Below are 13,722 nucleotides of genomic sequence, written 5' to 3' on the forward strand. Positions count from 1 at the left end.
CTTTATTAGACGACCGCCGAGAACGATTGTTGCTATCGCTTCCGCCGAATCGCAAGACAGCACAATAAAAAGTTTCTTCACTGCACTACAAGACTCTTCATTTGTGTCATCGACCTTTTCACCACAACGTGACATCAGGTGGAGGCACTGCCCTTTGAGTCCAGGTTTGCCGCTTCAAGCCAAGATCACAACCTTGCTCCTGTCGCCCTGGGGGACAAGCCAACAGGCCATCGAACCAGCAGCCGACTGCAAGAGCTCCAACCCGAACATGACCGGACCCCGTGCGACCCCGGAAAGCATCAACATCGATAATGGCCAAGTCTACAGCACCGGCTGTTTTCGTGCACCCCGGGAGGTGCCCATCTTCCATGGACCGCCCACCGAGGATGCGGAAGACTAGCTCGAGCTGTTCGAACGCGTGTCAATGTTCAAAGCCTGGAACGACAAAACCAAGCTCAGGCAAGTCTACGTTTCTCTTGAAGGATCTGTCCTAATATGGCTCAAACATCATTAGGTAGCTCTAAAGGATTGGGAGATTTTGAAGACATAGTTTTTCACTGCTTTTGCAAGTGTCGTCCGAAGGAAAGAGCCCAGGCCCTCCTTCAATGAAGAGTTCAACTCCCTAACGAGCCTGTCCTGGCTTACGTTGAGGAGATGAAGCCCCCCTTTCGCCGTGCCGACCCTAATATCACCCAAGGTGAGGAAGTAAAATTTTCAATGCGACGTGTTAAAGAGCCTTTTTATGCAGGGCTTGTCAGAAATCCGCCAAAAACCATGGCGGAATTTGAAACTGAAGTTTCGACCATAGAGAGGATGATGGAATCCGGAATTCGCCACTAAGATCGAGCGCTCCAACCGGTCTGCACAAGCTCCTACAGCAGCGCATCTGCGAGCGGAGGGAGCCTTCGGGAGCTCCTCATCCGGCCGATCGTGCGAGAGGAGCTCCGCCGATTGCTGCCATCATCCCAACAACCCCAGGTGGCGACGCTCGCGGACGTCGTCCGTGAAGAAGTCCGGCTGTGATGGTACCAGCACAAGAGGCAATAGCGATGAACTACCCTGCTGCATTACGTCGCTCTGCGCCCCGAAGTGATGACTTTCCAAGCCCTCGGCACTACCGTCCTGTTCCTCAAAGCCGCCCTTGGGAGCCACCCATCAAGCCGACCAACGACCTCCAAGCTCCAGTCCTGGAGGATAGCGAAACACTGAATGCTTCAAATGCGATGAGACTGGCCACATTCTGCCCCACTGCCTGTACTGACGAACTGGTCTCCGCGGATTTGCAGTCGACGCTCCACGACCACGCCCAGGTGAACGACCACAAGAAATCGACAACTATCTGCGTAGCGGTGAGATTGCGCCACCAAGACGTCGGTTCAGGTCCTTATCGCCGTACAGGGCCCGCTTTGCATCGCCAGGCGGTAACTGATGACAGCGTGCGCGGAAGATCCCCAAGTCCCCGTAGGGGAAACTAAATGTAGCAGCCTTTGGAGGTGAGGTTGCTAAACGGCAAACAAAGGAAGATTCTCCACCGCCGACGACGAGCGACGACGCTTCAACTAATACCCCGCCGCTACACACGACGAAGACATCAACGACCACGTGACCACGCGTTAAACTAACTCCACCACCCAGTGAAGTAACAACAGTTGGCCCTGGCCGCGAGCTAGCAAACTACGAAGTAGAGATCGAACACCGAAGCCAACATGCAATACGAGGTCACGAACAAGTGCCCTATCCATTGATGTTGACGGATGCACTGTTACCGCCCTAGTGGACACCGGAGCTGACTACTCTGTCATCAGTTTAGCTTTCGCCGCCCAGCTCAACAAAGTGACGACCACTTGGGATGGGCTTCTAATCCGCACAGCTGATGGTAGCTATAATACGCTGTCGGGGCGATGCACCGCAAGGGTCATAATAAATGGACGTATACTTACTCTATCAGCTTCATAGTCCTACAGCAGTGTTCCCACGACGTGATTCTGGGCATAGATTTTCTGAACGAATATCGAGCGGCCATCGATCTCCGATCTAAGCTCATCAAGCTCGCGACGGACAAAGCCATACCTGCTGCGAGAACTTAGACGCATCACGTCGACCTCAAAGTCCTCGACGGAGAAGTGACCGTACCGCTCCGATCAAACGTCATCGTCCCTGTGGGTGCAAATGAAGTCGAAATTGCGGAAGGGGTTGTCGAAGAAAACACTCAGTTGGATAGAGGACTTGGCATCGCAAGAGGCGTCGTCCATTTCCGTCGTTGACAAGCTCAGGTACTGGTCACGAGCTTCACTGGAGAGTATCGGCACCTTAACAAAGGCACGAAGATCGCTTTTCTCGATAAATAGCGGACATCCGAGATGTATTCGCCCTCCCCGAGCAACCCCTAGAAGGCGCACTTGACCAATTTCGTCAGCCTACATTTGACATCAATTCGGCATTAACCCACAGCAGAAAATACCAGGTTCGTAGTCTTCTTAGAAGCTACTGTGAGCGCTTCTCGTCATCGTGAAGGTGCGACAAACACCACTAGCTATGCACCGCATTATAACGGATGAACACGTCGACTTCTGAGCCAAAGCCCCCATCGCGTATCGCCGCGAGAACGCCAAGCCATCCTCGAGCAAGTCGATGAAATGCTTCGTGATGACGTTATCCAGCCATTAAAGAGGCCCTGAGTGACACCAGTTGTTCTGGTGAAGAAGGAAGACGGGTCACTTCACTTCTGCGTCGATTACCGCCGCCTAAACAGCACAACGAAGAAGGATGTTTACCCTCTTCCTCGCATCGACTCAACCGGTTCTGCAATCGATGGACCTGAAGAGTGGCTATTGGCAAATTGAGGTCGATGAAAGAGATCGCGAGAAGACCGGACTAATCACACCGGACGGCTGTTTCGAGTTCAAGGTGAGGCCATTTGGCATCTGCTCCGCACGAGTAATGGACACTGTGCTGGCGGGCTGGGCTTGAAGTGGCAGATTTTTCTGGTATACTTGGATGATGCTGTCTTCTCCTCTAGCTTTGAAGACCACCTAAAAGGGCTTCGGACAGTGCTAGAAGCTATCATGTCATCAGGGCTAATTTTGAAAGCAGAAAAATGCCACTTTGTCTACGAAGAACTGCGGTTCCTCAGTCACATCATTAGCAAGGATAGTGCTCGCCCTGACCTTGAGAAAACGGCAGCGATCGCGCACTTTATACAAGAAACCCAGACGGCCATAGACGTCCGACGGTCGACCGACGGACGTCCGTTTTCGGACCTTCGGACATCCGACGGAAGTCCGGTTATGTTCGATATACGTACAGCGGACGTCCGTCGGACTATCGTTCGTGGATCCGGACGTCCGACGGGCAGCCGGAGGCGGACATTCGGACGTTTCCCGGAACATGCTTGCAGGGCCCGCTAGTCGTGTAAAAACTTGCCAATAACATTCGTGTAAAGCTCAGCAAGAAAGTGTAAGAAAGAAACCCATCAACGAATTAGCGGTGAGGGGGAGGGCAGAAGAGTTCAGGATCTCGCTACAGAATAGGTATTCAGCTCTAACTGAGGATGGCGACATTACCCTAGAGGCAAGGAACAATAATTTCAGAGATATCATTACTGAGTGCGCGGTAGAAGTAGGCGGTAGGATAGTTAGAGAGGATACCGGTAAGCTGTCTAAGAAGACGAAAGATTTGATTAAGAAACGGCAGAGTATGAAAGCTTCCAATCCAACAGACCAGATCGAATTGGCCGAGATATCAAAGCTAATCAATAAGCGCAAGGTGGCCGATATAAGGAAGTATAACATGGAGAAAATTGAGCATGCTGTAAAGAACGGGGGAAGCCTTAAAGCGGTAAAGAAGAAATTGGGCATAGGCAAAAACCAGATGTATGCGATAAGGGACAAGGCGGGCAACGTCATCACTAATATGGACAAGATAGTCAAAGTAGCCGAGGAGTTCTATACAGATCTCTACAGTAGCCAAAGTAGTCAGGACCGTAATGAGATTGGCGTCAGGGAAAAACAGTCAGACGTTCCACCAGTGATGAAGGACGAGGTCAAGAAAGCACTAGACACTATGAAAAGGGGGAAATCAGCTGGAGAGGATCAGATAACTACAGATTTGCTGAAGGACGGGGGGGATATCGTGCTAGAAAAACTGGCCACCCTGTATACGCAGTGCCTGGTGTCATCGACGGTACCGGAAGCATGGAAGAATGCAAACATTATCCTCATTCACAAGAAAGGGGACTCTAAGGACCTTAAAAATTACAGACCAATCAGCTTACTGTCTGTTACGTATAAGGTATTTACTAAGGTAATCGCTAATAGAATCAGGACAACCTTAGACTGCAATCAAGCAAAGGATCAAGCAGGGTTTCGGAAACGGTACTCTACTATCGATCATATCCATACCATCAATCAGGTGATAGAAAAATGCGCGGAATATAACCAGCCGTTATACATAGCATTCATTGATTACGAAAAAGCATTTGACTCAGTTGAAACCTCGGCGGTGATGCAGGCATTGCGAAATCAGGGGGTAGACGAGCCGTACGTGAAAGTGCTGGAAGATATATATAGTGGCTGCACAGCAACCATAGTTCTGCATAAAGAAAGTAACAAAATTCCCATAAAGAAAGGTGTTAGGCAAGGAGACACAATCTCCCCAGTACTATTCACAGCTTGTTTAGAGGAAGTATTCAGAGACTTGGAATGGGAGCAGTTAGGGATAAGGCTAGATGGAGAATACCTCAATAATCTGCGATTTGCTGATGACATTGCCTTGCTAAGCAACTCGGGAGATGAACTGCAAATAATGATTGATGACCTAGACAGGAAAAGTAGAAAGGTAGGCTTGAAAATCAATATGCAGAAGACTAAGGTAATGTTCAACAGCCTCGGGAAGGAACAGGAGTTTACATTAGGTAGCGAAATACTGGAATTAGTAGGCGAATATATCTACTTAGGACAGGTAGTAACCGCAGATCCGGACCATGAAAAGGAAATAACAAGAAGAATAAGATTGGGATGGAGCGCATTTGGCAAGCACTCGCAGATTATGACTAGCAGCTTACCGGTATCGCTCAAGAGGAAAGTATACAACAGTTGCATCTTGCCTGTACTCACCTATGGGGCTGAAACGTGGAGGCTAACCAAGAGAGTTCTAATTAAGTTGAGGACAACCCAGAGGGCTATGGAACGAAAAATGGTAGGGGTAACATTAAGAGATAGAAAGCGTGCAGAGTGGGTCAGAGAAATAACTCAAGTTAACGACATTCTAGTGGAAATTAAGAAGAAGAAATGGACATGGGCAGGACATGTAGTGCGAAGAGAGGATAACCGATGGTCGCTGAGGGTAACAAACTGGATTCCAAGGGAAGGAAAGCGTAGCAGGGGGCGGCAGAAAGTTAGGTGGGCGGATGAGATTAAGAAGTTCGTAGGGGTCAAGTGGATGTAGCTAGCACAGAACCGGGTTAAGTGGAGAGATATGGGAGAGGCCTTCGCCCTGCAGTGGGTATAATCAGGCTGATGATGATGATGATGATGATGAAAGCTCAGCAAGCATGTGCCATGGAAATTTCAGTCACATACTAGTGCTCAATGCCTTTGTCGTGAGAGTAAAGCAGACAATATGCAACAGGTTCAAGTTTCCTGTTGTCTGCTTTACTTTCACACACAAAGCACTGAACAGTAGTGTGCAATTAAAACTTCCATCAAAGAGGCACATATGCTAGCTGAGCTTTACACAAATGCACCATTCCTGAAAACATGCTAAGTGCATAGGCATACCAGCATGCGAGGTTGTAAAAAAAGCATTTTTTTGCCTTTATTGCAAAAACTGCATGCATAAATAGTCTACACTAAAAAAATATCGATGTTAAGGAATGGCATGGTAAAATTCAGGCCAACTGGAGTATTAAGAATCTACTTGAATAATTTTTTTTAATTATCCTTGGCCGTGACAGCTCTTCCCTTGGGGAGGTGGTGGAGGAAAAGGTATTTATTGAAACCTAATATTTCGGAATTAGCGAGGAGATGATCGAGTTCTCTGTGGGCGGCCTCCGCAGGCCGGGACTCCAGGAGCAGTTACTATCCTGTGCATTTGCTCGATCAGCTGTTGCTGGTCTTTCAGGCCTAAGATGGAAAGAGCAGGTTGGGCTCCTCCTGCAATAGAAGGGAAAATGAAATTCACGTTATCTGTGCTGAACTTTGATTACACATCTCCAAGGGCAACTGCCAGTTTCTCTCAATTGCTTTTTCCAGATGGCACTGTACGCATGCATCTCCATTCAGAACTGTCACGTACTATAAAGAAAGATCATATAACTGCAGCAAAACCCATGCAGAATAACAAAAAACACAAACGTAGTTTGACCAGAACCTGGCATTCAGTATTTTAATGTTTTTATGTTGACTCTTTGAACATGCCACTCTGACCAAACATGGCATGTTATGCTTGCTGCTATGCGCCCTCAGCAATGCCCAAGTCATGGAGTGCCCATGCAGAGAAACTAAGCATAAAGGATGCTGTATATGAACATAAAGCACAGCCAGAGCATTGCAGTATTACACAGGTACGCATTGGCGGCAGAAACCTGCATTTTGAGCGGTTTAACAGGCAGATTTCTAAAGTCATTGTTCCTGCTCTAAAAAGAAGTGATCAATAATAACATCATTTAAAATTGTTACCTTTTTGTTCTGTAAACTGCACATTTCGCTGGTTTCCATGTACCCTCTACTGAAGACATTCCCTGGGCGTGTCGGGGGTATATCGACATCAACATCTAGGCTACAAGCATCTAGAAAGCGTCTCCTTAGAGCAGCTGCGACGAAGTAACTTATCTGATAACATGCAAGCTGCTGCAGCAGAATAAAGATAGACATTTGACATGTGGCTAAAGCCCAATGTGGAAGCATAGCCCGCCGCAGTGATTGCGCAGTGTTCATGCTTCTACAAGAGTTAAAAGTAAAGTTATTTGTTTACCCACAGCGCTATATGTGACATTACAATAGCAAGGCTTATAGTTACACAAAACACAAAAAGCTGACAACCACAAGCTCCTGATGTATTACCGGCAGCATGCAGCATGGATGTTAGTTACTGAAATATGGTTGCATAATTCTGGCAACCAGCTGTGCATGTATGTCATGGATTTCTCAACTACGCACAACAAATTACAAAAAAAAATAATGCTATTTATAAATGCAGCCAGCTGTTCACAAGAAACACTGTAGCTTTTTTATGGGGAAGGTAGTGGGCGCCAAAGAAACTGCCCCTGTAAAGGCACCTAATTTGCCCCTATGTAATATCGGGGACAAGTGTGTGGACTACACAAACTGCAATCAAAGCACATAACTTTCACATCGACCAGGAAACTCGGACCATACTTGTAGATGTGAAAGTTGAACAGTAGTTCTTTCATGTGTGCAAGAGAAATAAGGTCACAATTCGTTTACATCGCGATTCTAGTCCAAAATCTACAGACATACTGTCCAGACTTTCGCCCCCGCAGTATAAGCCACCACGTGGGTAAGAGATTAGTAAAAGAAGTGTATAAAAGACATTAGTGCTGTTGGACAGCCATAGCTATAAAAATGGTATTGACATTGGAGTACTACCTTAAGGCGGGGCCTAGGGCATTACAAAAGCAAGAGTTAGTGTCCGCTGGTCCTCATTTGAACGAACAAAAAGAGGGGGGGGGGGGGAGAAATCTACCTCAATTACATGTTTTGAGTGACACCAAGCCGCAGTTAGTATTAAAGATATCACACAGTTTTGTGGAAGATTTGGGAGCGCTTTGCAGCTTTCTTACAGGATTGGTCAAAAGAGCTCACCATCTTCAGAAAGGCACGTTATATAGAAATGAAAATAGTGAATTTACTGCATCTGGCCACAACAACTTGCACACGGAGAGGAAGATGAACTGAAAATTTTATACATGAATGTACGTATTTACAACAGGTGAAACAATGACCATGATCTATGCCGAAGAGTAAAGAGCTCGAAATCTAGCTCAGAACGAGTTCTCCAGGCCGCGGGGCCGTTTCATTAACTTCGGGACTCCGCCCACATTTCTTCTCCCCGATGACAACGAACTCACACATGACTGGCTAACAAACATTTTGGCATGTCTTTCCACTTTCATAAGTTCTTCACCCTCTCCCTAATACAAGCAATGCAAAAGGGACAACAAATTCGTTTCACAACAAACAGCATTTAGAGAATGGACCTCGAAATGATTGGCTCACTAGGTCACATGCCAAATTCTCTCCCCTAGGAAAAAAAAAAAAAGAAAAAAAATTAGAACCCATCAAAACGGTGTCCCACGTGCGCAACCATTGCCCAAAGCTTGCATCCTTGGCGGATCCTTTTACAGGGCAATTATTGCAATTATTGGCGTCCGAGTCAGCACCATTGCGGACCACATCAGAAGAGTCAACCCACATCCTCCCGCTCCGCATCATACCGTCACTGTTACACACTTGCCCTTTTTCAACGCCGCTATCTCCCACCATTGTTGACATCCAGGGTTGGAATCCTCAACGAGACCCCACTCAGCGCGCCTGCACTGAATAATTGTCACTTTTATGGGCTCCCAAACAAGGAAGAGGGCCTTACACCCTTCAACCTGACAGTGTTTTTTCTTTGAACGATAAGCAGTTCTTCCAAAAGAGGTGCTCGTTTCAAAGCTGTGCTGCCTCCGGGTGATGGGTCCAGTCAGCGTACTAAGGACCCCTTAGTACGCTTAGTACTAAGGACCCCTTAGTTGTATACTGTTCGTAAAGCTCCTTAAATAAAAATGAGCCCTCTACATGACATAGCAAGGAGAACAAACTGCCTGTCCCCGCGTCTTCGAGTGCGACAGCAAAGTCCTCGGAAGAGGGGACTTCTTTCCCTCTCTGCCTACGTTTCCGTTAAGCACTGTAGCTGCTGTAGCTGCCTCTCTGTGCGCGTCTCTCCGCCTCCTGTCCGAGGGCAAGTGGGAGACGGCCGCAGCTGGGCATTGAACAGGTGACCCAAAAAGAGCAGACTAATAATGGTGCCTAGCATACCCACCGATCCCTTACAGAAATCATTAAAGAAATGAAAGCAACACATCAGATAACGCTACAATGTTTCTAAGTGCAAAGTCGACAACTCCAAGTCATATAAATATATGTACATCTCCGCACATTAACTAGACAGAAACAGTGCAGAGTAAACTAATAATTCAGTGTCTAGCAACACTATTAAAAGGGGATAAAGGCCACGGGGGGCTACGATTATTAGTACCGTTTCGCCTTTAAACTACAATAACATACTTGTTGCAAGCTTAAAATCAAAGATTCACACCTGTCCCACCCACAGCAATGGAACACATATCTGACTCAAGTCTGCAGAGAAAGAGCAAGCTAGACTATTGCAGACGCACCCTTGGTTATTTTTCTGGCATTTCTGAGGGTGAAGAATCTGACTTGTCAGTAGCATGTATATGAATAAGAATCCTATGACAGTAAATGCATCAGATTTTCTGGAGTGGCTTTTCTTTGCTGACCGCATATGAGGTGAGCTATAATTTATCCAACTTTGCCTAGGTTTATTCTATGAATAACAAAGCTATAGCAGGTACACAGTCGTCCACTCAAGCTGAACATGCGAGTGCGTGGCATGCACTTTTTGAGATGCCACTGCGTCCATCGCAGCTGCACACCGTAGCGAAGAGGCAAACAGCGTGAAGTACCAGCCTCTAGTCCCTCTACCACTACTGGGGTCCCAAACTAGCGACCCCTTGTTTTTGTCAGGACAGGCCCCCTCAGGGTCAGCTAGTGAGTAACCTCCTGTATTTGTATCTGATGGCAATGTTTTCCATCACCACCCACAATACGCAGCTGCGCATCATAGCAGATGTGAAGCAACAGCTCCTGGTCCTTCTATGCATAAGCCACTTTGCCTTGATGCATGCCTGCGCACCATAGTAAAGAGGCAGACGACATGACGCAGCAGCTTATGGTACCTTTACACATGAGCCCCCCATTGTACTTCGATACGCACCATAGCAAATATACACACTACGCCACACAGCTGCCCCTGGTCCCTCTATGCATAAGCCATTTTGCCTCAATACGCACCTGCGTACCTGAGCGAAGAGGCAGACGTGAAGCTGCAGCTCCTGGGCCCTCCATGCACAAGCCACTTAGCATCAATGCATGGCTGTGCAGTGTAGTAAAGAGGCGAAGGACGTTAAGCAGCAGCTCCTGGTCCCTCTACACATCAGCCATTTTGCCTCAATGCGCATCTGCACACCGTAACAAACAGCCAGATGTGACAAAGAAGCTCCTGGTTTCTCTACACATAAACCACTTTGCCTTAATGCACGTCTGCACACCGGAGCAGAGAGGCAGATGACGTGAAGCTGGAGCGGCTGGTCCCTCTACGCACAAGCCACTTAGCCTTGATGCATGGCTGTGACGGATGCATTGCTATTTTGCAAACTGCATGCCACACATTCCCATTCAAGCTAAGAGTGGACGACTGTGTCCAATGACAAAAAGTAACATGGTGGACAATGTAAAAAGAATTTGCTGCATAAAGTTTGTTGAAACCAGTTCTACATCCTACATGTAAACAAGCTAAAACCTTAATGTCGAAGGGATGTCCTGTGTGTTTAAAATCATCACGCTCAAACAACTTCAACACTGACAATCATGATTAAATATTAATAATATAGATAATGATACAATACTCACTTTTAGTCATACCAAAGAAATGAGAATGCAAAGGGATGTTGCTGTTTTTCCTCTGTGGATGACAGTTTTCCATGTTCAAAGTGCTGCTTCCTGTTGGCCTACGAAATCGGCTACAGCAAATGGCATCTGAAATATTTTTGGAAGCCTCATGCTAGTCTTCAACGAGAAAAGCATTGCCATACAGAAGCAGAACACAAATACTTTTACAACACACTAAAAGCACCAACTGCGGTGCTGTTTTTAGGATGACTAGGTAGAGGTTTTGCTGTAGCAAGCCAAATGTTAGCCTTCAATAAGGAAAGCATTCCCATACAGAAACAGAACACAAAAACTTTTACAACACATTAAAAGATCAATTGCACAAATGCTTGTAAGATGACCAGGTACAGGTTTCTGCTATAGCCCACATCATGTGACCAGCGGTTATCAGAAGCCTTGTATGTGAGCATGATGCCCTAGATTCAATTTATGGCTATCACTGTATTAACAAGCATGGGTTTAAAGCTACTTTAATATGATAATCTAAGAACATGGTAAGAGCTTTCAGTGCGACACATAAGCTCAGTATCATGCACTATAAGGTGCTGCATGGCTCTAGTGCAGGTTTGGCATTATCTCGCTGTCAATAATGCAGCGAAGTTCTGAGGAGCCTTTGAATATCTGTAAGGTCAAAGCAACAACAATTTTGTTTTCATCTCACTTTTGCTGAACTCCTGTTTTTTTTTTTTTTTTTGAGCCCGCGGCTTGCATGGCCTCCCAGTATGCCTGTTTTGCATAAAAGAAGGCGTTGCAGGCACCAGAGCTCACAGCCCAACTGTATCGCGGCGGCGGTATGTTAAATTCGTGCCAGAACAGCGCAGAACAACGGGTCAAGAAAAAGAAAAGTGCTGACTTTTTTTTTTCTCTCATCTCCTTGTCCGGTTGTTCTGCGCGGTTCGGTCCCACATGCATAACCAACATGCGCAAGGTGCTGTCCTGGTTTGTCAAAGCTGAAGGAGAGTACTAAACATTTAGTTATTTAGTAGCTACAGCCGTTCCTTCTAGAAACTGTAGTTGCCGTAAAGCTCGAGAAAGAAAGATCAGCGGCTGTCCATTAAAAAAAAAAAAAAAGTGTAGGCATGTCGCACGATAGGCTCGAGGAGTGCAAAAGTTTTCTCGTATAGTTTTTACAACTCAGCACGTTGCGCATGGTTAACAAATTAACTCCTTTAAAGCTCGGGCAGGCACTCCTTTATCAGAGACAGAGAAGCTGCGCGGCTTACTGGCGCAGCGTCCAGTAATGCCGAAAAGATGGCCCTCAGACTTGAGGCTGCACTTTAGTTAGTCGGCGCGGAGCCATCCTGTCAGTCTCGCCTAAAACACTCGACCGTTCGGGTGCTGTACAGAGCTGTTTCCTTACCCAAAAGCTCACCACTATCGGTGCATCGAAAAGTTCCACTAAAGAAACAAAAGTTCGGTGAAATACTTACTTTGGAATCGGCGGGTGAACAAAGTGTGCCAGCCGCACCAAGCCACAGCAAAAACAATGCTAGCAGTGCATTACAGCCGTAGGTATTTGTAACTGCGCAGAAAGCAGAACACGGAAACGTGAAGCCATCTTCCATGACTAAACTACGGTGGCTAGATGGGTAGGTGTGCCGACCGGCAGGGCACAAAGCGTAGTTCCGCGTGCCTCCGCTTCATGACGACAAAACTGGCGCTGCTGTTCTCCGCCCGGTGCTCACCGGCGGATCGTCTGCTACTTGTCGCAATCGCATCGCGCGTTTTGTTAACCTCATTTTTGTTTAAATACATTGCTTATTACTTGCGTTACCAGTCAAAATAGTAGCTGAAACTGAGACTTTTGCGGTCTGGCATTGAAACAATAAACAGACGACACTAGCTACCTGTTTTCTCGTCTGTTTGCTATCTGTCATCGTCCACATGCAAGCGCCGTAGCGGAGCAGGCGCTGCGCTTTTTGTGAGAAGTGATCGGAATGAAGACCAAAAAGGACACAACTTGTTTCGCACCCTTCTGCAAATCCGGCTACAAGTCATCGAGAAAAGGACTGAAAGTCTCGCTGTTTTCGGCGCCGCGGGATCCCGAACTGTTCAAAAGGTGGGAGCTTGCTCTTCATCGTGCCGACAAGAGGTTGCAGCCACACTCCGTTGTGTGTGAGCGGCATTTTGACCAAGAGTGTATCGAACGGGATTACAAATATATGATAGAAGGCAACGTTGTTAGCCTCCCACGTTCTCACCCACGATTGACGAAAGATGCCGTGCCTTCTGCCCTGCCCGATGCTCCTGCTTACCTGTCAAGAAAGGTGACCGCGAAACGAAAGACGAAGAATTCCACAGGCTGCCGCCCAACCAAGGCTGCCAGAAGTGACAGCCACGACCTTGAGACAGTGCCGGACGATCCAGTACCTTCAAGCTCCAGTGAAGGTATCTCTACGTCTGTAACCGAAGTGTCACCTCGTGCGGTTGACATTGACTTCACCACCTGCACGGTATCCCACAGCGGCTGGACACATCACTCTACTGAAGATTCTGGCGCCTCTGCGTTCTCGACTTGCAGAAAAAGCGGACAGAGCATCGTTCTGGTGAAAGTAATACTCCTGGAGCACTGTGCGTCAAAACTGCGAGCCACCGTGTCCGTGCAAGGCGCCGTAACACAGAAGCTGGATTTGGAAACTCGTGAACAGGTTGGGGACCTTTGGCTGACGTGGATGCCATGATTCCATGTCAGGGCATAAAATGCAATGACCAACTTGACACCGTCCTCGCGAAATCCAAGAATATAAGAATCCACGGAAACACAACATTCAGCTCCAAATGCGTCGGCATATCGCCACAAGTCAAGGAGACTGTTTGCATTGCCGATACGCAAAAAAGTTGCTCCTAAATCAGCTGTCGTACAAAAGAACAAAGGACCGGAGGTCGAGGGAGCGCGAAAAGAAGAGAAAGCTTGTAACCGCAAAGTTCAAGAGACTGAAGCGAAATATGTTTACTCTTGAGACAAAAC

The 13,722-nt window shown here is 47.1% G+C and overlaps 1 long non-coding RNA gene across 1 annotated transcript; it reads right to left on the reverse strand.

Moving 5' to 3' along the window:
* Positions 1-5,619: 5,619 nt before the first annotated feature.
* Positions 5,620-12,326, reverse strand: LOC146187776 (uncharacterized). Its single transcript, XR_014707147.1, has 3 exons — positions 12,185-12,326; positions 10,716-10,841; positions 5,620-6,152 (listed from the first exon to the last, which is right to left on the reverse strand). It is a non-coding gene; the product is annotated as an uncharacterized LOC146187776 (long non-coding RNA).
* Between the last annotated feature and the right edge of the window lie 1,396 nt (positions 12,327-13,722).

Source organism: Amblyomma maculatum, chromosome 5 (assembly GCF_055883805.1).
Source record: "Amblyomma maculatum isolate TAMU_Amacu chromosome 5, ASM5588380v1, whole genome shotgun sequence".
NCBI classification, from domain to species: Eukaryota; Metazoa; Arthropoda; class Arachnida; order Ixodida; family Ixodidae; genus Amblyomma; species Amblyomma maculatum.